The sequence below is a fragment of the Ursus americanus genome, chromosome 3, assembly GCF_024610735.1.
Source record: "Ursus americanus isolate L20-20 chromosome 3, mUrsAme1.1.p, whole genome shotgun sequence".
Lineage (NCBI taxonomy): Eukaryota > Metazoa > Chordata > Mammalia > Carnivora > Ursidae > Ursus > Ursus americanus.
Window position 1 is genome coordinate 65,722,035 of NC_142129.1, and position 25,175 is coordinate 65,747,209.

At 38.1% G+C, this 25,175-nt stretch overlaps 1 long non-coding RNA gene across 1 annotated transcript in view; it reads left to right on the plus strand.

Moving 5' to 3' along the window:
• Positions 1–2,313: 2,313 nt before the first annotated feature.
• The window catches only part of LOC123789258 (uncharacterized), a 240,038-nt gene continuing 217,176 nt past the window's right edge, over positions 2,314–25,175 (plus strand). Inside the window, exon 1 of the long non-coding RNA XR_006778753.2 lies at positions 2,314–2,427. This is a non-coding gene — a long non-coding RNA (uncharacterized LOC123789258). The remainder of the gene's footprint in view (positions 2,428–25,175) is intronic.

The following is a 25,175-nucleotide window of genomic DNA, read 5'->3' on the forward strand; positions in this document are numbered from 1 at the left end:
GTGTTATATTCTTAGGTAGTGAGGGTTAGGATTTCAGTATATCTTTATTTTTATGGGGGTGGGGAGTACACAATTCAAGCCATAACTGTCAGGAAATTGGATCCCCAAAATGTGAAGGGATTCACCCAAAGTCACAAAGAGAGTTAGTGACAGAACCAAGATGAGACTTTGAAGTAGTACAGACTTTTTTTTTTTTTAAGATTCTATTTATTTAGGGGCGCCTGGGTGGCTCAGTCGTTAAGTGTTTGCCTTCGGCTCGGGTCATGATCCCAAGGTCCTGGGATAGAGCCCATATCGGGCTCCCCGCTCAGTGGAAAGTCTGCTTCTCCCTCTCCCACTCACCTTGCTTGTGTTCCCTCTCCCTCTGTCTCTCTGTAAAATAAATAAAATATTAAAAAAAAAAGATTTTATTTATTTATTTGACAGAAAGAGAGAGTGAGCAAGCACAAGTGTGGGGGAAGGGGCAGAGGCAGAGGGAGAAGCAGACTCCCCGCTGAGCAGGGAGCCAGATGTGGGGGCTCCATCCCCAGACCCTGGGATCATACCCTGAGTCAAAGGCAGGCGCTTAACCGACTGAGCCATCCAGCCACCCCTGAAGTCATACAGACCTTAACCAAAACCTGGGAAGATGAATTTCTAATTGATGAATAATCTTTCCACTGTACTATATGGGTTCAAAGTGATTTAATCTCCCATATCTAATGTATATGCAATACAGAGCTGTTTTGAGTCTTTTAGGATATATATATTTAAGCATTGATAATGAAAAACACTATTTAAAATTGTGGACTATAATTGGGTAAAACAGTACTGTAAGTTTTATTTATTTATACCAAGAGAGAGGAGTATTACGAGGTTTTTTTTCTTTCTATTTCAGGTGTCATCTAGCCATTCTAGAAAATAGAATAGAATATATTCCTAACCTACATTAGGTGGTGACACCTTAATATTCTGCTAAACTGTCAAAAGTTTACATTCTTATTCAAAAGTGACATGCATATGAAACAATATTAAGAAGGAAAATCAGTAATATAAGTAATAGTTTATTTAAGTTCTCTTAGGAATAATATATCTGCTAGCTGTATAATTTTTTTCCTTTCCCAATGGCTATCACTTTTATCAACTATAAAAACTCAAGCTTAAAGTAATGTCTTTCTCAAAGCTACTCTAAAAGTAGTATTTGTACATAGATTCTTACTTCTATAACTCTGTTCATGATTGTATGCAAGGAGCTAGTAGAATTTCTCAATGTTAAAAAATCACTAAAATATGGAGTGTGGGAAAAAGATTCCTTTGGGACAAAAAGTAATAGAAAAATGGAAAATAAAGAAATATATTGGTGTTACACTAGGACTGGAAGCAGAGATGGAAACTTTTCACTAGCCTTTGTTTACCTGTGAATATCATACTAATATTCTTTAGAATATTTTTCAAATGGTATCAGATTTTAAAAAAGATAAAACAAAAAACAAATGGTATCAGATTCTTATATTATGGGGAAGCCTGGACATTTTAAAGAAAGCCACCAGGGTGATTTAGCAATGCTATTCTCTTGAGCTGAATCCAGGCTTTTAGGTTTAATATTTTGGAAGATGCTGCTGCCTTCATCAGCCAGCCCTAAGGCGTCTGGATATGTGGCTTAGTAACCCTAGAGATAAATACCCCCGAATGAACCTCCAGCTGTAATGTTCAGACATCCCAAACTTAAAGTATCCTAAGATTCAATTATTATACTTTGGAGGAAAGAGCTGACAATAGCTTTGTTACTGCATGGAAAGTTCTGAGTTTATTACCATGGCCATGGGGTTAATTAATCGTCATAACATAAGCCTTTGAAGTAGCTGGAAGAAAGGGAAAATTACCCCATTTGACTGATAGAAAAACTGAGACAAGGGCAGCTAACTTGCTTGTGGTTACCCAGGGAATAGTTGGCTGAGACTCCAGGATTCCTGACTCCAAATTCATTGCCGTAACCACCAGACTGAAACCGGCCGCCAAAGGCTGTAATTTGGTCTTGAAGCGGTGGCTATAGTTTAGAACCACAATAGTGAGGGAAACACACTTTAAGGAGGACCTTGAAAATCTCTCAAGGGGATTATGTCTCTTAATCTATGTTGATTATGCAATGACTAGAATAAATGAGGGTTCTGGCCTCACCATATTTGTGGCTTTGGGTTAGATTGGGGTCCCTTTTCGGAAACTGGGAACGTTTACCTCACCCTTGAACCCAAATTTTTAAACCAATTGTGTTGAGTTTATGATACACAAATCAATGAATGTGTTAACATTCTGTTTTTTATTTGGCAGAAGTTATAGTATGGGTTGCCATGGATATAACAAGATGGGCCAGAGAGAAGAGGATTGGAAATTTGGAGACTGTGAGAGCATACTTCTTGGGGTCACATGGCGATCTGGAGCAGCCTTGAGGTGGGTGATCAGCAGGGATCTGAATGGGCATAGTCTTTGCATTGAGATACCTCAATATCTCCAGAAGACAGAGCATAGCAGAAGTGGGTTCTGACTGTGGGTACCAGGCTAACATTCTGGAGGGCAAGCCGCAGGCACCATAGGGGTTGGGCTGTACATCTTTGGGGTTGAGGCTCAGAGAATGGGTTTCAATGGCAACATTAAAGCTATTTTTTAAAGAGTAAAACAACACCATTAATTGGAACAGGGGTACCAGGTATATCATTATATTCATATCAATAATAACTACACTACATTTACTCTTTATTGAGCACCTACTGTTTGTTATTTTGTTCATTCTTCTCTACAGCCCTGCAATATAGGTTTTATTTTTTACATTCTGTAAATGTAGAAATTGAGACTTGGAGAGGTTAATTGACTTGCCCAAAGTCACAAGGATACATGGGAAGAGGAAAAGATTTGAACCCAAGACTCTGATCCCACTGCCCATGCTTTATACTCATCCTTACTAGAAATAGGGAACATGCCAATACATTAGTCCATAAGGCAAGAGCCTAGTTACCAGATCCAGGGGGTAAGGCTAATGTATGCACTGGGCAAACTCTTCGTATTTCTTTTAAGAACAAGATTGGTCCAAGAGATTAGGCCTTGGTGTGTCTTCAAGTAGGAACGGAATGTCTCTAGAGTGGGAAATTGAAGTTGCTAAGCAGGTCCTTATCCATATTTATGTGTTAGTCCCCATAATGACAGCTTTTCTTCACTTACTAATAGTTAAGTACATGGTCTTTGAAGACATACAGATTCTATTTCAAATCTTGTTTCAGACCCTTACTAGCTGTGTGGTCAGGAGTAACTTACTTAGCCTCTCTGAGCCCTCATTTTTTCATCTGCAGGGCTGGCATCTCATGGGATTGTTGTAAAGAGTCAATGAAGTCTGGTATACACATGTTTAGCCTATGAGAGGCTGTCAGCAGTCCTCAATTTTAGCTGTACATTAGACACCTGGAGGGCTATAAACCTCCTAATGTCCAGGCATATTCCAGACCACTGAACTCGGAATCTTTGGGCATGGATGCAGACATCAGTTTTTTTTTTTTTTTTTTCTCCAAAGCTCCTGATGTGATTATAATGTACAGCAAAGTTTGGGCACCAATATAAATGAAATAGTATTTTTCTCTTGTTTAGGTGAAAAGTAGTTTTCTTCCTTAGTCTAGCAAAAAAAATGGAGAAATTCCTGAGTGAAAATAACTATGACTAAATCTTAACCATAAAGAGAGTATTTTCTTATTTATAAATAGAGAACTAACTTGAGTTTGCTTTCTCAGATGTTCAAAGTTACTACATTTCCTTTATATTATTGGGTTTCCAGTTTAACTATTAATTTGGACAGGGAACAAGAATGAGAAACCAAGGGCATGTTTTTAAGGGTGGTTAAATACCTCCAAAATCGATCATCTTCTGTCTCTCCCCTGCTCTGAAACCCCAGCAACACAAACACATTTTCCCCCCCTTTGGAGAGTGGTGGAGGTTGCTGGGGGGTGTTGAGGGAGTCTGTAACCAAGTTGGGGTTTGGCGGGCCAGGGGGCAGTCCAGCCTCAAGGTGGGTCAGGGGTCTGCTCCTAAGGGGTGGCTGGGATAGAGCTGCCTTTCTAGGGTAGAGGATTGTGGAGACAGCAGATGGGAAGGTGGGAGGCCGATGCCTGTAGGGGCACTGAGAGTTTAGAACTGAGGGCTCAGAGGCAAATGCTGAGTCCGCTGAGCAGGTGTGGGATTGTAAATGAAGGAAAACTGACTGGAAACTGGGTTGAATCAGTTTACTTGTTGGAAACCAGTAAAGAGGTTGCAAAATGATTGTCTCAAACATCATTGTGTATCTATTGCTCAACTGTGAGTGTTGGGCTGGTTTAATGGTGAAGGTGGGTTCATGATAAAAAAACATATATCATGATCCTTAAATTATTCTATGACCAGTGATTTTTAAAAACTATCAACTGACCTAGAAATAGTTGGCATAACTGATAGAGGAAACTGGTTGTTAAAAGAGCACAGAATGGAATGAAATTAGGGTGATTATTCATCCTGGTTTTGCAGGTATGATTTAATTATAAACAGGACTCCCTCTCATTCTCAAAGGGGGGGGTCCTGATTTGGCCCCCAAAATTATGTGGCACCCTCTGTATATTAGTCTTGGAGTTCCATATTGTTCTAAATTGGAACTGGCTACCGTAATTATACCAATAGACTTAATTCAAACTGCAGAAATTAGTGTCTGATCACCTGTGAGGAGAAGGGTAAAAATTATTCACCAGAATTTTTTGATATTTTGAGGGAGCAATTGCTCCACAAGTTGAAAGCTCTTTATAGCTAGAATAGGTGGTAGCAAAAATTAGGCTTTGTTCCTTTGGTCAAATTTATCTATTTCTGTGCCAACACCACACTACCCTAATTAATACAGTATATAATAAGTCTGGTGGGCAAGCCATTATTCTTCTTCTCCAGGAATGTCTTAGCTTATTGACCATTTGCTCTTTTGATATAAATTTTAGCATCATTTTGTTGAATTCCTAGAAGCAACATGTTGAGATTTTGAGTGAAATTATGTTGAATTTAGGGAATAATTTTAGAGAGAATTGATATCTTAATGATTTCTATTTAGAAATATCTATCACATTGGCTTATTAGGTGTGAATATCTTTCTTTTTTTTAAGATTTTATTTATTTATTTGACAGGGGGAGATAGCGAGAGAGAAGCAGGGGGAGCAGCAGGCAGAGGGAGAGGGAGAAGCAGGCTCCCTGCTGAGCAAGGAGCCTGATGCGGGACTCGATCCCAGAACCCCGGGATCATGACCTGAGTTGAAGGCAGACACTTAGCCGTCTGAGCCACCCAGGTGCCCCTGTGAATATCTTTCTATAAAACTTTATGGATTTCCCCAGAAAGATCTCACATGTCTTTAAAGAAGTGGCAAAGAATAGGGGCTAAACATGTGGAATCTGGCATTGAACTGCCTGGATTTGAATCCTGCCATTAACCAGCTATGTAAACTTGTATAACCTCTCTGTGTCTCAGTTTCTTCATCTTTAAAATGGGGATAATAATTATACTCACTTCAAAGGACTATTGTAAATAGTAAATGAATTAATATGTAAAGCACATATGAACAATTCTGGGAAATAATAAAACATGTAAATACTTGCTGCTAGTATTATTTGTTGCTAGGTTCCTTTTATTCTATATCAAACGAAATGGAATATTTTTTAGGTAATTGCATTTCTGTGTATAGACATGTTATGACTTTTATGTATTGATTTTAAGCTCAATTTTGTTGTGGTCACATACCAGTTGTTAGAAGAAATCTCTTGAGAATTGCTCTATGGCCTACATTTGGTCAGTTTTCATAAATATTCCATGAGTTCTTCAGAAGAATCTGTATTCTTATGTTATTGGATACAGATTTTGCTCTATGCTCATTAAATCAAATTTATAAATTGTGTAGTTCAAATCCTCTATGTTAATATATTTAAAGTGGGTTGGTTTCACTAGATTAGTGAATGAAATTGGGTTATAATGTAGAAGATCTCTAAACAATTTAAAATTTTGAAAATGCCTACTGGAAATTATATATACAACAACCACGAGGCTTCTCAGCCTATATAAAGCATAAGCTTCCCTTTCTTTTTACTGGGATTAGATCAAGTCTATATGTTTGGAGTGGCAGTTATTTATATCTTATATTTTTAAAAAATGAAATTATTGCACAACAAAATGCCACTAAATCTCTACTAGTTTTTTTAATCTCTTTGATTTATCAGGAATTGAAAGAGGTGTGTTGAAATCTCCTACTATGAGAAAGGATTTGTCCATTTTACTCTATGATTCTTTCAACTTTTGATTTATATCATTTGAAGCTATTTTATTAGTTATATGCAATTTTAGAATTGTTACATCTTCCTGGGGAGTTGAAACGTTTCTTCTGATGTTGGGACATTCTCTATCCATGGTGTTTTGTCTCAAAGTCTATCTCATCCACTACTATTACAGCTATCCCAATTCTATTTTGATTAGTATTGGCATGGTTAGTTTTTCCTGTCCTTTTATTTTCCATGGACACTTATTTTCCAAGGACTGTGCCACATCCTTAGGTAGGTTTTCTGTGTACTGCTTATAAACAACATACAATTGGATTTTATTGTTCATCTAGCCTAATTAATATAATTACAGTTGCTGTGATTACTGATATATTTGGGCGGTTTTGTTTTTAACCATCTTACTTTGTCCCTTCTATTTGATTCTCATTTACTATATTTCTTCCATTTATCTTCTTGGCTTTTGGGGGTTGATGGAATATTTTGTTTGTTTTTTCATTCTATTTTCTTTCCTTAGAGGAAAGTTGGAGTTATTCATTTTACTTCTGTTGTTTTAGTGATCACCCTTGAAATTGGGAAGTAAGCTTGGCAAAGTCAGTAATCAATGCCTTAGTTTCTCTCTCCGGAAGAATACATAGATCCTTAATGTATTTTAATTCTAATCACTCTCCCATCTTGAGTGTTTCTGTCTTTTTTAAGCCATCAAATTAGAAATTGTAACTATTTTATAGAAGTGGTATTATTTAGGTTTACCTCCCTGTTTAAACTATCTTTGCTCACTTTTCTTCTTATGTCTCTTAGATTTTCCTTCTTGGGATCATTTTTCTTTTCCTCATAATCACCCTGTGGACATTTCTTTCATAAAAATCTTTTAGTGATGATTACAACTTTTGTTTGCCATAAATGTCTTTGTTTTGCTTTTGTGATTGAAAGACAGCTGTGCTAAGGGTGTAAGTTGGCAGCTATTTTCTGTCAGCACTTTAAAAATATTATTTCACTGTTTTCTGGCTTCCCTTATTGCAGTAAAGGATCTACCTGTAATCTGTGGATTATTTTTTCATATCACTTTTAGGATTTTCCCTTTGTCTTTGGTGTTCTTCAATTTCACTAAAATATATCTAGGTGTGGATTTCTTTTTGTTTATTTTGCTTGGCTTATGTCATGCTTTTTGTGTCTGTGAATTCATGTTTCCTCAATTTTGGAAAATTCTGAGCCTTACTTTGGATGTTGACTTTTTCCGGGCTCTCCTTCATCTCCTTCTGGGGTTTGTTGCAGTGCAGCTCTGCTGTATTGTTACAAGTACTTCAGAGATGGTCACAATAATACAGCCAAGCACAACTGCAAGCCGTCTATTTGGTCATACAGTGCCTTTTTGCAGATTTGAAAGAAGTGCCCCCTTCAGGCAGAGTTGGGGCATTTTATTTAGTGAACAGGAAGCAGCCAGGAAATAGCCTCAGGGTGGATTTTAGTCACTTGTTGCTTCCTTAGCTGGGTGGTGTTAACCAATCGCAGCACCCCCGAAGCGGTAGGACTTGTAGCTAAGTGCAGCGTGAGGATCAGAGGTATGGGGAAGGAGCCCCAAAGGGCTACAGAACAACAGAGAAATCTTCAGGTTGTGCATTAGGGAAAGACAGCTTGATGACAGGCGGGAATCTTCAACAACACTTGCGCACAGAGACTGCCTCTATTTGTGGATCATGTTCTAATATAAAGATAGGTTATGAGTCCTGTCTTCTAGGAATGGCATAGCTCCTATGTATGGGTTTCACCTTTGTTTTGTTTGTTTCTTTTTATCTGCGCTCATTCTCAGAGGGCATGTGTACATATACTACGTATTTAGACATTTTTACTATTGAAAAACATCTGTATGATTTAACCATTTGAATTGGTGAAGAAATGAAAAAACTGTACATTAGAGATGTTCAACATTTGTTCATTATATAAAATGTATACATGAAGCATTCCTGATCACCCAAGTGGGTGCTTAGTACTGACTAAACCCAGAGAAAAGAAAGACATTGAGATTTATACTCAGTCATTTTTCATTGGGTGCTCAATCTGTGCCCGGGACCAGGCTGGCACCAAGCATTGCACTACAAAGCTAGAAAGGGAATATTAGCAAAATACTAACATGGCAGGCCCTAGGCTCTGAAGCCAGGAGAGTTGCAGGCCATTGACTCACATCCTATCCTCTGATTTCACTCGGGATTCATCAACCTAAGTAACCTAATTGAGTGTCATAATTGATTTGGGAGACTCATTTCCTTCTCTGGAAATCATTAAAGGTGGCCAAGTCTTGCTTGAAGCAGCACTTTCTCTAATGGAATCCCCTGGACTCCTTCAAGAGGAAGAAAAGCCCTGTCAGCAGGTGGCTGCTCAGCCCTGCGGGCCTGAGACCTGCCCAGACCTGCCCTAGTCACAAAGGCAGTCAGTAGCTCCTCAGGCCTCCCCACTGGGTGCCTTTCAGAGTACACAAAAAGGGCATATTGCCATTCCTAATGGAGGCAGCCACCCTGGGCAAAGGGCTGACCATTGGCGTCCTCTTGGCCATCACCCCAATTAGCAAGACACACTCTTTGCCACTAAAGAATTTTCAGCAGGAAACTCTTTTGTGAGTGGCTTGACTTCTTCCTTGTGTGAAATACCTAGATATTGTGACTTCTTTTTCGAAGCCAATGTTAAATTCCCAATTAATTCCTTACCTTTGAGGTTTTTCAGCCAACTGAGAAAACCCACTAGAGGTGGCCCTAAAGAATTTGCAATGCCTTCTCTTTGCTTTCACCAGGAAGAGGTGAAGCTCCGAGCAGCCACTCTGCTCAGCATACCTTCGGAATTGCAAGAGGTGGTTCTCCTTTCCTGAGATATTAATCTCTCTTCTACTTTTTTTAAAGTTTATTTATTTATAATCTCTACCCCCAGTGTCGGGGCTCATACTCACAACCCCTAAATCAAGAGTTGCATGCTCTTCTGACTGAGCCAGCCAGGCACTCCTAATCTCTCTTCTACTGAACCAAAATCTGAAGCAGCAGCATCAAGTTCCAATAAATATGCTGAAGTTTAGGGTCACAAATGGAAAAATATCTGAGATTTAGTTTTGTGACATTCATTCATCTTCGTAAGTGCCCTGTTCTTAAGTATGCATCTCTGATTGCAGTGGAAATTTCTGTTTGAAATAAACCCCCTACAAGTCTAAGCCAGTCTCAATTTGGAATCATCTTCATGGCCCTGAGATAGCCTCAAATCTATAAATGGCCTTTCTAAAGTTGTCCAAGAAAAAATGTCTGCATCATGGGTGAGACAGAAAGGCTATTCCAACCTGTTCATTGCCTTAACCATTTTCACTGTTCTTCCATGCATCCAACTTAAATGTTCTTTCCACCATTGAAATTTCTGGTCTCTCTGAAGATGAATAACAGATGTTTTATATTTTTCAAGGCTTAAAGACAATATTTCTTTAGGATACATAATCACAATTTTATACTGTAGACTGCATATTTTTATAAACACAACTATAGCCCAATTTATAAATTGGTCCAACTTATAAATAGACCCAACTTACATACTACATATATTTTAAAAATTTATTTTTATATTTTATATATTTTTAACATGTGCACTCTTCAACTGGGCTGCACTAGCCCTAATCACTAAACAGTGCACAAGTTAAAAGTGTTAAAGTGTGGCATTCTTCTTCATAACTGTCTTATTACAGGTTTTACAGGATTCAGAGCATATTTTTCCCACTTCTTCATGCATCACTAATTAAATAAATACAGATGATTTTTGGTGTACAAAAATAGATTTCTAAACACTGATCCTGCGTTTGGATGATAGAATTCTGTTTTATTTTCTAGGTCCTAAACTGACTCTTGGGGACTAAAGAAAAAAGTATAATTTATCATGTAAGCTGCTTAAATGCAAAATTAATTAGGCTAGGGGAGGATGGACATGGGGATTAAACTGTCATGCTGGGATTTGGATGGTTGGTGACAGACCAGGTGGGCCAAGAAGCCAGGATGGGGTGGGGGTTGATGTGTCCGGTATATCCGAGGCTGATAGAGGGAATTTGGCTGATGCGGCAATGATTTGTCAAGGGAGACTCTGGAGAGACTTGGCCTGGGGAGATGAGCCAAGTTGGGAGGGAAGAATATTTGGGCAGTAGGAATGGGGGCGACTGGAGACTAGTGGGTTTGGACAACCAAAGGTCAAGAACTGAGACCAGAGAAATTAGGCAGCATAGCAGATGCTAGCACCAACAGGAAAAATGGAATTTGATTTTGAGCACAGAATTTGAATGGAGGGGTCCTTTATGTATTCCTGCTCAGGGCCAGAGCCTGTCTCTGAGAGAAGACTAGTCTGAGTCTATGGAAGCATAGAGACTCAAGATGGGGAACAAAAGGACATGGGCTTATACAACTTATATAACAAATTTCCTTACTGAATGATTCCATTAGAGGCTGCATGCAATCTGTGGTGGGAATCTAGCCCAAAGTTTCTGTCACCAAGATTAATGGCTAATTAATATGTACCCAGTTCTATTTTTACTTTTCCCTATTATATTAACAGTTGTATATCTAGTCCTTTGTTTTATAATCACTAATCCTCAAAGTATTCTATTTTTGAAGATAGCTTTGTATTTATTATGGAGATGATAATGTGGAAGCTAAGTAACTTCTTCAAAGCCAGGGACCTAAGTCATAAAATGAAAAGGGTAAAAGGACCAAATCAAGACACCCAGCATCTGTTGTGATGAAGAATGGGCTGGATTGCCAAGGGGCATGAGAACACTTTTGGGGGTAATACAGTTGCTCATTATCCTGTGTTTCACAGGTGTGGACATATGTCAAAACTTTTCAGATCATGCAATTTAAATATTTGCAGTTGATTGTCAAATGTGCTTCAGTAAAGGTGTTCAAAATATGAAACAAAATAACTGATAGTGCCAATAGTTGATGAATGTAAACGGATACAAGCTGCAGTTTTTGCATAATCACATGACAGTGCAAGTGGAAGTCTTTGGGTACTAGATCCCTTTCCATTCTTGATGTCAACAAGACTGATGGAAACATTTGAATAAGAGGTAAGGGTTAACTTGTCTAAGATTGACCCCCTGCTGGCTGGCCTCCCTGAAAAAAATTGGCCTCCTGCAAAGCTCCATGGAAAGAGACTAGGCTCTAGTGCTTAGAGCAATCAATCATCCCTGGTCAACTACCAGTCATGGTAGGGGGAGGGCATGGTGTTTCAATAGCCATGCACATTGAATTGGTGCATGTTCCAGATGGCTTGCCATATCCTATACTACAACTCCCAAGTGTAGACCTCAACCCCTGATCACACTGGAGAAGCCCGTGACCTTCTGTCATGAACCCTGAGCTGGTAGGATAGGCTTGTGCCAAGGTTCCATCACACTGTGTGGCTTTTGTATCCTGGCCCCTGATTATGATGATGCTTTCTAATGAAGCTTAAAAGGTCAGATCCTGTTCCTCAAATCTGAAACCTGGCCTGACTAGGTCTCTCTATGGTGCTGTAGAATTAAGTGAGAGATGGTGACTATGTCTCCTGTTCCCATGAATTTTCTCCAGTGAACACTGGTGTGAGTGCTTCTTGGCCAGTTGTTATTGTTTTCACAACATTGGATAACTGTGCTGCTTGGCTCCATTATATACAATTATAAGGCTTTCTTCCTCACCCGCACTCTCAGCGTTGCTCCGTAAACTCCTTACTCTTCTCTAGTTAGCTTCCAGGTAGATGTGAATGTTTACAACTCTCTTCAAGTTTCCTATCTAATCATACTCCTTGCATTTTGGAGAAATAGCCTAGCTTCTAACTTCATAGAAAAACAAACACCCAGACACCATTAAGTGTAATTTCTCCCCCACAGACAAATGTATCTTTATCCTTTCCTACTACACTTTCATTCCTACCTCTTTCAGAAGAAAAAGAGGAGACTATTATATAATGGTTAGGAGATAGATGGCCTAGTTTCCTGTCTTGTCTGACATGGTGACCTTGGAAAGGTTATGTAATCTGTCTCAGTGCCCTTATCTGTAATGCAGAAGTAATATGGTATTGGTCTCCTAAGTTACTGGAAGGAATAAATAAAGTGAACGCTTTGTGTACTACCTGGCCTGTGACATGTACTCAGTCTGTACAGGCTGGTGTTGGTGCTATGATGACTCTTTTCTAAGACTAACTCCACCAGCCCTCCTGATGCTGTTTGTGCCCCCATTTCCGGGTCTTGGCTACAACAGTCATTTTTCTCCTACATCTTTTCCCACTCTCAGCTGAAATGTCACCTCTTCTGTGAAACTGTGTTGCCTGGCAAAATAAATTACATTTATTTGTTTGTGCATTAGTCTCCTCTATTACAATCTGAACTTGCGCCAAATAATCATCTCTTAGAGACCCTGATACTTAAGTGTGTGATTTGTTAAGTAAATCAGATTTAGGAAGCAGTCAGATTTCCTCCCTTCTTTCTATTAGGAATCGGCCTCCTGTGTTAAAAAGCCAAATGTGATAATAACTCCCTTTACTGTTTTGTTCAGTTTTGAAAAGCAATGTATCATAGTGGTCAAGTCAGTACATTGGTTTGGAGCCAGGGAGGTCTGGGTGGGAGTAACAGCCTGCCATTTACTAGCCATATGACTTTGGTCACAGGACTGTTTAAGCCTCTGATGCTTCCATTTGTTCATATGTAAAATGGAGCTAATCACAGTAACTACCATGCAGGCCAGTGCTTGGCATATTAGCCACTTCTATCATTATTGTTATTAGAATTGAGGAATTTCCAAAGCCATGGTACTGCAGCTGCTAGAAAATCCACCCAGATCATGCTTGTATGTCAACACTAATGGTGCTGTCAAAACTGCAGAAGGAGTGGAAATAAAAAGAGAAAAGGGAAAACATTTTTATTCTGTTCACAGTCTCTCTTTTCAATGCATGCTTGAGTGATTATCTGTATGAGTTTGTGTGTTTTAAGTTTAAGTTTAATTCATACAATTAGCTTTTCATTTCACAACTCAAATAATTTGAGTATGAAAGGAAAAAAAAACTATACTTTCTTCCTTTAGGAAATACAACTGACGATGAAAAAGGAAGTTTTCCTAAGGTAGCTTAAGTTTACTTGGGATAGATTTTACTTTTAAATAGTATCATACATGAAATCTATTATGCTTTCAAAGTTTTGTTTTTTTTTTTAAAGATTTTATTTATTTATTTGACAGAGATAGAGACAGCCAGCGAGAGAGGGAACACAAGCAGGGGGAGTGGGAGAGGAAGAGCAGGCTCCCAGCAGAGGAGCCTGATGTGGGCCTCGATCCCACAACTCCGGGATCACGCTCTGAGCTGAAGGCAGGCGCTTAACCACTGTGCCACCCAGGCGCCCCTCGAAGTTTTTAAAATTGATATTTGGTCACCATAAAAATTGAAATAACCCAAATAATGGATTGGATTATTTATACAGTATATATGACCTTGAAATGGTCATTTATATAAAATTTTCCCTTTACTCTTTGTGTTGGTGATTATTTTTCTGTTATTACTCTTCATTTTTAGCAAAAAGAGAAAGTATTTCATCATATCCTGAACATTCTCAAACAAATTTACCAAAATAGATGCAACATATATATAGAATGCAAAGGATTTTTATCCTATAGAATTAGCGCATAAGAATCAATAAGAAAAATACAAGTGTTCTCATTTAATAAATGGGTAGCAGTTCACACCATAAGAAATACAAATGGCCAGTAAACAATGAAGCAACAAATATTATTTGAATATAAAATGTTTACTTGACTTGGGCATTCATTTTACCATGAAATTCTTCATGATTCAATGGCATTTAAACTAGGTCTGCTGATTAAGAGACATTCTGTCTTTTTGGACAACTTTGCGTCAGTGCTATCCAAAACTCATTTAAAAAATGAAATAAAAAGAGATGGGAATAGATACAAAATAAAATAAAAAGTGAAATATGTTAAATATTTAAAAATGAGACCCATCTGCTCTTCTCTGAATTCCCTGAATAAAGTGATTTTCACCCTCTTCCCAGACTTTGAGTTTGGTGAATTCATGACCCATCCTTTTGAATCTTAAAACCCTTTCATTGTCTTGTTCTTCATTATCCCTATAGGTAGAAGCTTCTTTTTCAATCTTGATGATCACAAGTGCCATTACCCCATCTGCTTACCATAAGCAGAGACCCTGGCTTCTGCTCTGACCTGGTTCTTAACTATGTCTATGGTTCCCTCTCTCAAGTCCGCCTAACGTGAATTACATTTGATGGTGTAGATATTCCAGAAAGATACCCTCAGTTACTGTCTTATACTTACTTTAAGTAACAATAGTTTATCTTTTAAAAATATCATTTGTCATTTTAATAAGATATGGGAACTCGTGTGTGTGTGTGTGTGTGTGTGTGTGTGTGTGTGTGTGTGTTAAATAAGAATCTTAAAGGAAGAGCCTAACATCTTTTCCAGTGTGGAATTTTAAGTTCTCTTGATCCCTTATTTATTACCACTCTGGCCACAGAGGTGACATTTTCTATAAGGTTTAGAAAATTTATAGCAATACTAATAAAAACCAATCCTTGACTTGCCACCCACGTGCTGTTTGAAGCTGTTCTTCTGGAGAACCTGGAAACTGTGGGATCTTAATTCCTGACTTTGTGTTATTCATCTCACCCACCCTTTATTTTTCTCCATGAGTAATTGCTTTCCTCTCAGTCCTAGTAACTCAGAGGCACAGAAGTCCAAAGGCAACAGTCAAATGGAAACATAAATCAGAGATCCTCACCTGAACACACCATAGACAAACTTACTGCCAGACTAACTCTGGGAAGCAATTGCTGTCAAACTGCATGGATGAGACTAACTTTATATAAAAAGAAAAAAGTCCCTGCCTGAAAGATAGGGAAAAAGTTACATATTTTGAAATGGCTATTGTTGTCAGGCCAGTTTTTAAGAATATTGTGTCTTATCTGCAGTTTTGAGTCTCTGTGTAAGCTCTTCCATTTGTTTTTTTCATTTAAAAGTTAGTCATTCTTATTGGAATTCTAAGTAATGCCTTCCAAAGACAGAACAGCCCTACAGTGTTGTTATTATTTTCTTTTATTGGGGTTTTTTTCCTCCAGCATTTTTTATCATTCTATCCCTTCATTTTAAAGCTGATGTTGTGATGAGCACTGGGTGTTATACACAACTAATGAGTCATTGAACACTACATCAAAAACTAATGTACTGTATGCTGGCTAACTGAACATAATAAAAAAAATTAAAAAAAAAACCTGCCAGATAAAGCTCCAAACTCAGTCTCCTCAAATGACTGTGCCTTCTAGCACTGGCTTGGTATGACTGAATGAGGTGAAGGACCAGCTGGCAAAGTATCTCCTTTCTGCCTGGAGAGCAGCAGTGGCTGGAAGAGCCTGTTCTCCATTGTAATGAAAGCCTGTCTTCTCATCAACTTAGCAATAGTGTAACACACCAGGCCAAAGTGGACTTTCTGACATCTGGCTGAGGAGGATTGTATTGAGTCTTATGCAGCAGAGTTTCCCATCCTTTGTTCTGTGGGTCTTTAGTTTTATGAGATGCCCATAGGAAAAAAGATTTTTTGTGGTCAAGTCAGTTATGGAAGGCTTTGCCTTTGAGCTGTTTATAGATTCACAATGCACATTAGCATGGGCATGTTCTGAGATTTCCTGTGTTTTAAAAAAAACCCTCTGTTTAACTTTGTTTAGCCTAGTGATTTCTAAATATGTTTGACCACAGATTCCTTCTTGGGGAAACATTATTAATACTTCGTGGAACTGGCAGGCTACAGAAAACACACAGGGTGTGCTGATGGACAGTGTTAGGTGTGTGGATCAAATGTATAATGGGAAGAAGAATGGATTTGGAGTCATAGACATATGTGCAAATCGAATCTGCTCTTTGCCAAAAAATACAACAATTTTTAGTTTAGATCTCTAGGCCTCTCTAATCCTCATTTTCTTCATCTGAAAATTAGAAATAATGATAACTTTACTACACAGAATGCTGGTGGGTGAAAGGAGGCAGTGTGTGAGAGGACATAGGATTAATATTAGGTACAAGTTTGGTTGAATCTGATTCTTCTGGAGGAATGAACACTAGGGACAAATAACATACTGGGAGATGCAGCGCAGCGTGGTCTCCAGAAGGCCCACTGGGGTCTTACATGCACGTGTGGCCTCTGTCATGATGGCTTCATGCAAGGTTGTGAGTCGCACCTTAATGATGAGCTGGGTGCACTGAAAGTATACAGGCCTTTCTATGCCAACAAGCTGGCCGTCTTCAGAGTTGGTGGAGATTGGCTATCTTACGATCACAAAGGATTAGACTTACAGCTCCCGCAACACTGAACCAACTGTATTTTTCACGAAAGGTCAGCAAGATGATTGACTGTGGATATTTGGTGGCCTCTTTCCTCAGAAACACAAAACACAGATCTTTCAGTCCCAGCTGTGGCTTGGGATATTTTCCTGGTACAATCAAGCAGCTATCATTGACCAGGAGATCTTTTGTTGATGGTTTTGTGACTTTTTCATAGTTTTACAGGGTGTTTTTCCTAAATATTTTGTTGCACTTTAAAAAATTGTTTTAATCTTCTAACTTCTAGTTTAAACAAAAACACTAGTTTATGGGCTAGTTCAGGACTAGCTAGTGAAGTGCATAGGACTTCAGCTGTGTATAGTTAACTCCTCAGCAGTCCATTGCTAGATCTCTCTGCTGAATTTCCATTTACCTTCATTAATGAATGCTTTAATTAGGAATTCTCAAAGAACCTTACAAATGAATTATGGTTGACATAGAACTGTACTGTGCAGAGCCTCTTTCTGGGATGTGCTTCTGCCCAACTTCAAAGAGAGTCTTCAGTTCTTAGCTCCTAAAGGGCACATCTCAGTTGCAGAGAGCCTCTGGCTGGAGATCACACCCTTCTCATAATTGTCCACAACCAATGACTGATCCAAACAGGGGTAAAAAGACTTGCCACTTGGGCCCAATGTGAGACAGCCCTGATGGCCAATATGTGCCTAAGCCCCTCCCCTGGGTGGGCCAAGGCTTTATCAGGCCTGAATTGCAGTTTGCAAGGGCCTGCAAAAAAATCGCAGTTTGACTTGTGCTCAAACCTACTTCCTACACCTTCTTTCCACAGGTATAGATTCTCCAAATCTAAACATCTGTTTCTGGAGAAGCCAATCTGTGCCTGATGTTGGCACTCCTCTGTTTCTCCTGAATGTCTATTCAGTGTTGCATGAATACAGTGTTCTCTCTCAAACTTAATTGTAAGTTTTTTTGTGGGCAAGAACTATTTGGAGACTTCTTCATATGTGCCACAGTTTCTATTGCTCTCCCATGGACTTGGGAGATAGATGTTAAATATATTATAAATGAAATGAAATGTGTATTAGGCAGATGGACAGCATACCTCCATTATAGAGAGACTTCTGTACTATGCAAATGGTAACAAAAAAGAAAGCCATATTAGAACTCTGGACATTCTCTCAATCTCACTCACATTTTTCGTGGCTCTCTCCATGTTCATTTACTCTGTAGAAATATCCAGTATGTGGTTCTCACTCCCTTTCCGTCTTTCTTTTCTTTTTGCGTTCAGAGCTAACACTGATGTCCAGAATTCTTCCATCTATATCCTTCCATATTCGTCTATGATAGCTGAAATGATATTTTTCTTTATGAATTGTTATTTGCAGCAACCTTCTTGAGTAATGCATTCAAAAATTGTGAATGCCATTTTCCTCTTAAGTAGGCCCCTTTAGACAAGTAACTGCTAAGCAGTTTTCCCTGTGAATATGTAAATAGGTTAAAAATGAGGATGCAGTCAGTGTTGTGTGAATATTATTCCAACATTACACTTAAGATCCTTTCAGCACCATTTGCTAACATTTTGTACTCCTAGCCAAAGTGCCAAAAATTGTTCTCTCCTCATGCAATTTTCAGAAATTTCGCTGGCACAAAAATGAAGTAAAATTTCTATCTGCAGGAGAGAGCAAACTTCATTTAGCGTGTTTTACAAAGTGCTAAATAGGTTTTCTATTTTGGGGGTGGAGTGGCCGAATGTGTGCTTCCTGCTATCCCGATCAAACGTTTGCAGTTCTGTCCCTGCACAGACTGCACATTTCAGTTGTCTTCGGATATATTCACATAATTCTTGTTATTTTATTCAAAAGAAGAGAAAAACAATTACAATGTGTTTAAGGGATATGGTGTCAGTACTGGAAGGTTATTTTTCCTTGTCTTTAATTTTTTTATTAATCAAAATAAAATAGTTATTACAGCCCCTGTGAGAGGCTTTTGTATGCAACTGGTTTCAAAGTTAGAGCTCTTATTTCCTATTTTCTAGTACATCATCCAGAAGAAAAAGTGTCATGGTCTCATTGATGAGAAATTTAGGACCCTGGTTCCCTACCATTATTTCAAATAGTCCACCAAATCTGTGTCTGAAAGAAACTATGCATGACTAAATAGTCACTGGATGTATTTTCCAGGAAGAAAAGTAACTGTCTCATAACAACAACAACAATACTAACTAACATCGATTGATTGCTCATAGTGTTCCAGGCATTATTCTAAGAACCTGACCTATATTATATCTTTAAATCTGACATCTACTCTCTGAAATAGTACTGTTATTGTCCCCTTTTTGTAGATGAGAAACTAAGACAAAGGAATTAAGGAACGAGAGCAAGTGAGTGAGCCAGGATTTAGAACTTGATTTGACTCCAGACCCTGCATTCTTTACTACTGCCTCACAAATAAAGACAGTGTGCAATGATAGTACATACACCTGCAGTGGAGTTTACCATTCAGCCCATTAGCAAAATTGACTGAGAGATCATAGAAACAGAGAATTAGGGAGGAAGCTGGAGAGAACACAAGAAGTGGAAATATATGGCTTCTAGTAAATGTTCACCATATTTACACCATAAAATTCATATACTGAGAGCATCTGCACATTTTCCAGTCTTTCCCAATACTTAATATGTGGATTTGTTTGAAAGGAAAGAAAGTTCCTTCAATGCCAGTGAAGGTTGGAGAATTGACCTAGGCAATTAATTTTTGGAGAGTAATGATACTTGTGAACATTAGCTCTTATAGGTATCTGCTGACTCACCTTCTTAGAAGCAGTTAACAAAAAGAAGAGATAAATCGTGATTCTGAGATGGGGCTTCAGTTGCATCTTTAATCCACAGAGCTGTCTCCCAAGTGTATATCACCTTTGTGTCCAAGTATCCCAAAATAGTGTTGTTCTTATCACTGGAGAAAGCTTGGCAGTGGTTGGGGCTGGGAGCAGGCAAACAGTGCCAGTGAGGAACTAGAAACATTCCTCACAGTACATACAATTGTGTCTTGAATATTGTAGATAGTTAGCAAATGGTTTTTGCAAATATGGTCCCTGTTTTTAAAAAGCTTCTTTTGTAATTGGTATATAAAAAAAAACCCTATGCTTATAAGAAGAGAAGAAAACTCAAGTCAGTATATAATAAGAGAGCTAAAATATGTGTGGCCCAGATGGTAACAACTACCAATTCAGAAGAAAGAGAGAGATCACTGTGATCTGAGGACTCAAGAGAAACTGAACTGGGCTTTTACGGATGAGAAGGATTCGGAAAAGTCTGGAATAGGTGAGGGGTCAGCAAACTTTTTATGTAAAGGGCCAGATAAATATTTCAGGCTTTATGGGCCCCATATTGTCTCTGTTGCAGCTACTGAACTCTGCCATTATAGTACAAAAGCAGCTAGAGACAAATAAGTAAATATTGTGTGAGCTGTGTTCTAACTAAATTTTACAAAAAGAGACAGTAGGTCAGATTCGGCATGCAGGCCATAGTTTGCTGACCCCTGGTCTACATCAGGGAAAGCGTTGTTGTCGGGAAGAGGTATTATCAAATGTGTAGGGAAGGCTGTATCCCTGGGACAATGAAGAATGGGCAAGAGATGATGAATCAGTGAAACATTCTAATGTGTGAAAGAAACCATACATGATTACATATTCACAGAAGGTAATTTCTTCTTGTGGAAGATGTAGCATCATCTCTCCCCATGAAAGATGGCATTCTACTAGACTGAGAAGATGCTACCTCCACTCCCTGAATTCAGACTTCCATCACCTTACACCGGAACTACTAAGGCAACCCCTCTGGTTCCCCAATTAGTCTTCATTCCCACCTGTCTGTAATCCATCTATCTACCCAGAATGGGCCATGTAAAATACACATCTGAGGAGGGATGTGTCTTAAGCTCATTCAGTGTCTCCATGTAGCCTGAAGATTGAAAACCAAACTTCTGTACATGGCATATAAACTTAATGCGCTCTGATCATGTCAAACTATTTACAGTTCCTTGTGCATGCTCTGGTCTCTCATTCTTTGTACAAGCTGTTCTCTTGTCTAGCTAATAAGATGAAAGCAGTAAAAGATTAAAATGTGTATAAAAACTGTTGGTATCAACAAGTTAAAAATGGAATTGGACTGGCTACCCTGAGGTGGCCTCTTCCAGCTTCCCCCTCAAATGTCTATGAAGGCACAGAAAAAATATAAAAATAGCAAGACTGTAAATTAAACCTTACAGAAAGTCTATTGACAGAATCTGGGAGCAGTCTCAGGAAAATACAAGGCTGAGAGTGCTTGGTCAGGATAATCCAGTCCTCCCTTTGATTGGTGGCATTGTTTTGCCTTATGAGACAGAGACTATAACCTAGAGAACCAGAACTTATTCTAGCCAGAAACTGTGGAGTCATATCTTTACCACATAGTTGCCTCTTCTGGAGGTTTCCTGAGCATTGTCCAAGTTGTTTTCCAACCTTCTACGTCATTTAGAGGAGTAAGCCCCAGGAAACCATGGGAATAAGGAGTTGTGGCCAGTGGCTTGTTACATCCTAGGAGATGGATATACCACAAAACAGTGGGGGATAGGGATAGAGACTTGTAAAACCTGGGATCGGGCTTGGGGCAGTGAACGTCATCACCCAGGCTTCCAGCTGGAGATTCAGATATTTGCAGTTAACAAGGAAAAAGAAGTGAATGAAAGGCAACCCTTTATTGTCAAATATAAGTTCTTTGTTGTTCTTACCTTATTTAAGGAAATTTTTTTTTTAAATTAGAGCACATGGAAAATTAGTGCAAAATAAGGGACAGAAAGTGCCATGCTGAGGACTTGGAAGAATGGAGACTGCTTATCACTAAAAAGGACCAACTGTAGAATCCTGGGGGGAAAAGTTCAGAAAATAGTTTGGAATTTTCATTTAAAATTAAGAAGACATAGCCTCTATGAAACAGAAAGTAAAACCAATAAAGAAAATAGAGATTAAGAAAAAAAGACAAGAGGATAAAATGAAGAGGTTAATAAGTCTGATGAGAGGGAATTATAAGAACTAAAAATAAACTAATGGGATTAGAATCCGTATTTTTACAGAAAAAAACGTAATTTGGCAAGTCAGTGATGTGAAGGACTAACTTGGAACCTTTCTTGGGAAGATATTATAAGAGACAAAGCAGAAAAAAAGAGAACAGAAAACAGAAACCCAAACCAAGGAAGAAGCTGGAATACTTGGGGGAGGGGGCAGGAAGCATTTTTTAAAGACATAATTGACGAGAGTTTTCCTGAGTTGAGACCACTTTGCACATACAGATTGATATTCTAAACTGAAATCTACAAGTACAAACTGAAATTTTAAAATTCTATATACTCCAGGTAAAAAAAAAATTTATTTTATAAAGGAATAAAAGCCAGATGTCTTCAATTTTCTTCTTTGAACTCTAGAAGTTAGTGAATCAATATTTGGATTTAGTGCTGTCCAAGAGAACTTTCTGTGATGATAGGAATGTTCTGTATCTGTATTGTACAATATGGTAGGCCGCTAGCCATGTGTAAGTAAAAAACCGTTACCATGTGAGTAGTGAGTTGAATTTTTCATTTAATTTAATTTTAATTAATTTGGATTAGCTAGATGCGGTTAGCACCTATATGTTGGACAGGGCAAACTTAAAGTTTTAAGGTTAAGAGATTGTGATTTAGATTTTTATTTCCATCAAGGCTATCTTTCTCATATGATGGAAATAGGACTTTTTTTGCATATCCAGGACTTAGAAAACGTACCACCTGTGAACTTTGAATAAAAAACCTTCAAAGATCTATTCAAACCCTAATAAAAATAAAGAAAAATTAAGAACTCAGGAATGGGGAAGTTTTATTATAAAAGGTCTAGCAGTGACCACTGAAAAAATATATATAATGTAAAATCTGAACATTTATCATGATCTGTGCCTACATCTCCAAATTATGTTAGCAAAAACAAAAAGAGGTAGGAGACATGTTAAATTCTTTTTAAATGAATTTTATTTATTTATTTTAGAGAGAGAGAGAGAGAGAATGGGGAGTGGGGCAGAGGCAGAAGGAGAGGGACAAGTGGACTTGTGCTGAGCATGGAGTCCGAGTGAGGGCTCCATCCCAGGACCCTGAGCCACAACCAAGAGGTGGATGCTTAACTGACTGCACCACCCAGGTGCCCCTAAATTCTTTTTTTTTTCAAGATGAAATTTTACTTCTTAATCAGACAAGAAGAGGAATATAGAATATTTTGCATATTTGTATTTAATGTATTAATACAACAATTAATATGTTGTTTTTAAAACTTAATTTATCTGGGGCACCTCGGTGGCTCAGTCGTTAAGCTTTTGCCTTCAGCTCAGGTCATGATCTCAGCATTCTGGGATCGAGCCCCGCATCGGCTCCCTACTCAGTGGGAAGCCTGCTCTCCCTTTCCCACTCCACCTGCTTGTGTTCCCTCTCTTGCTGCCTCTCTCTCTGTGTCAAATAAATAAATAAAATCTTTAAAAAAAATTAAAAAACCCTCAATAGATCCATAAAAACCGAAAAAAGATAAAAGTAGAAAAAAATAGATTCTTCTGCACTCAGAGAAAAATCCAATGCTTTTATTATTATTCAATGATTTTATTTTTAAAGACCAAAGAATTAAAATAATTCAAGCATTCAATTCAAGACCTTCGGAAAAATACAACAAAGCAACTCTTAAGAAAAGTGGAAGATAGGAATACTAGAATATTAAGGCAAAAATGAATACACCAGAAAATAGAAAGATGGTAGGATAAAACTAAACCTGAGAGTTGGTTGTTTGGGGACAAAAACAAACAAATTAACCTCTAGCTAGCTTATTCAAAGAAAAAAGACCATAAAAAGAGCCAACATTATGAATGGGAAAGGAAATATGATGGTGGAAAAAATTAGATTTATTTTTAAGGAGAGAGAGAGAATACTACATTAAAATTCTGAAAAAAATTTTAGGAAAGTGTAAGTTATCAAAATTATTTTAAGAAGTAGAAAATTTGATAACTGTAGGAAAAAAATTTAAGTGTTTAAAATGTTATTTCAGAAAAGCTGGTCAAAAGAAAGAGAGAAAGAAAGAAAGAAAGAAAGAAAGAAAGAAAGAAAGAAAGAAAGAAAGAAAGAAAGAAAGAAAGGGAAGAAAAAGAAAGAAAAGAAAGGGAAAAGCAAAGCTGATCTTGGAAGTTTTGAGTGAGTTCTTTCAAACCTTTAAGGAAGACATTTCTCTGAGTTCTTTTTAATTGTTTCAGAGCATAGGAAAAAAATGTGAGAATGTAAATTCGTTTTATAAAGACCATATAGTTTTGATGCTAAACCTGTCAAAAACTAAATAATGAAAAAAACAAACAAACTGGAAATCAGTCCTACTTCTAGAGATGAGAAAACTCATCTTAGGAGGGCATGACAAAGTGGGTTACTTTCAGGATTGAAAAGCAATGACAAACAAATAACACTGGTTATAGTCTAAATTCTGCTCATGTTTTTTTTTTTTTTAATAATGATTTTTTATTATATTATGTTAGTCACCACACAGTACATTCCCGGTTTTCGATGTAAGGCTCGATGATTCATTAGTTGTGTATAACACCCAGTGCACCATGCAATATGTGCCCTCCTTACTACCCATCACCGGTCTATCCCATTCCCCCACCCCCCTCCCCTCTGTAGCCCTCAGTTTGTTTCTCATAGTCCATAGTCTCTCATGTTTCATTCCCCCTTCTGATTACCCCCCCTTTCTTTATCCCTTTCTTCCCCTACTGATCATTCTAGTTCTTATGTTCCATAGATGAGAGAAATCATATGATAGTTGTCTTTCTCTGCTTGACTTATTTCACTAAGCATTATCTCCTCCAGTGCCGTCCATGTTGTAGCAAATGTTGAGAACTCATTCTTTCTGATTGCTGAGTAATATTCCATTGTATATATGGACCACAACTTCTTAATCCAGTCATCTGTTGCAGGGCATCTCGGCTCCTTCCATGATTTAGCTATTGTGGACATTGCTGCTATGAACATTGGGGTGCATATGGCCCTTCTCTTCACCACGTCTGTATCTTTGGGGTAAACACCCAGTAGTGCAATGGCTGGATCATAGGGTAGCTCAATTTTTAACTTTTTAAGGGACCTCCACACGGTTTTCCAGAGTGGCTGTACCAACTTGCATTCCCACCAACAATGTAGGAGGGATCCCCTTTCTCCACATCCTCTCCAACAATTGTTGTTTCTTGCCTTGTCTATTTTTGCCATTCTAACTGGCGTAAGGTGGTATCTCAGTGTGGTTTTGATTTGAATTTCCTTGATGGCTAATGATTTTGAACATTTTTTCATGTGTCTGTTAGCCATTTGTATGTCTTCATTGGAAAAGTGTCTGTTCATATCTTCTGCCCATTTTTTGATTTGTTTATTTGTTTCTCATGTATTGAGTTTGAGAAGTTCTTTGTAGATCTTGGATACCAGTCCTTTATCTGTAGTGTCATTTGCAAATATCTTCTCCCATTCCGTGGGCTG